Below are 682 nucleotides of genomic sequence, written 5' to 3' on the forward strand. Positions count from 1 at the left end.
GGTTGGCTTGGGAGGGGTCTCCCAGCCCCCAGGCTCACACTGGCACCTGGTTTCCAAAGGCTGCTTCTGGGGAAATAGAAGGCCCAGCTTGTTCCGGGTCAGCCCCCCAGGAGGCCAATGCCCGCAGAAACAAAGAAGGAAGGAGGCGAGGTGTGGGGGCTGGGAGAGACAGGCCTTCTGCTTGCTGGGGCGCGGGGGGCAGAGAGGGTGGCAAGGCTGCCCAGAGAGGGGGTCAAGAAGGGCCTGGGCTCCCCCCTTTCTTGGGGTGTGTGCTAAGTTGCTTAAGTCATGTCCAACTGTTTGCCACCCCCTGGACTAGCCTGCCAGGTTCCTCCGTCCATAGGCTCCTCCAGGCGAGAATATTGGAGTGGGTGGCCATCTCCTCCTCTGGGGGATCTTCCCGACCCAGGGATCGAACCCTTGTCTCTTACATCTTCTGCGTTGGCAGGCAGGTTCTTTATCACCAGGACCTAAATGAAGGCGCTTCGTCAGGAGGAAGGTCCCCAGAGGGGAGCTGGCGGGGCTGGTGTCCTGGGGCTGGTGTCCTGGTGTTCTGGGGATAATTCCTGGGTGCTCCAGTGACTTGCCCTCAGGCGGCCTGCTGGGCAAGGAGGCCCAGCACGTGGACTGCCCAGAGTCCCCCAGGAAGCACTGGGGCCCCTCGCAGGGCAGGTTCAGGCCC

Source organism: Bison bison, unplaced genomic scaffold (assembly GCF_000754665.1).
Source record: "Bison bison bison isolate TAMUID 2011002044 unplaced genomic scaffold, Bison_UMD1.0 scf7180017864475, whole genome shotgun sequence".
In the NCBI taxonomy this organism is placed as follows: Eukaryota; Metazoa; Chordata; class Mammalia; order Artiodactyla; family Bovidae; genus Bison; species Bison bison.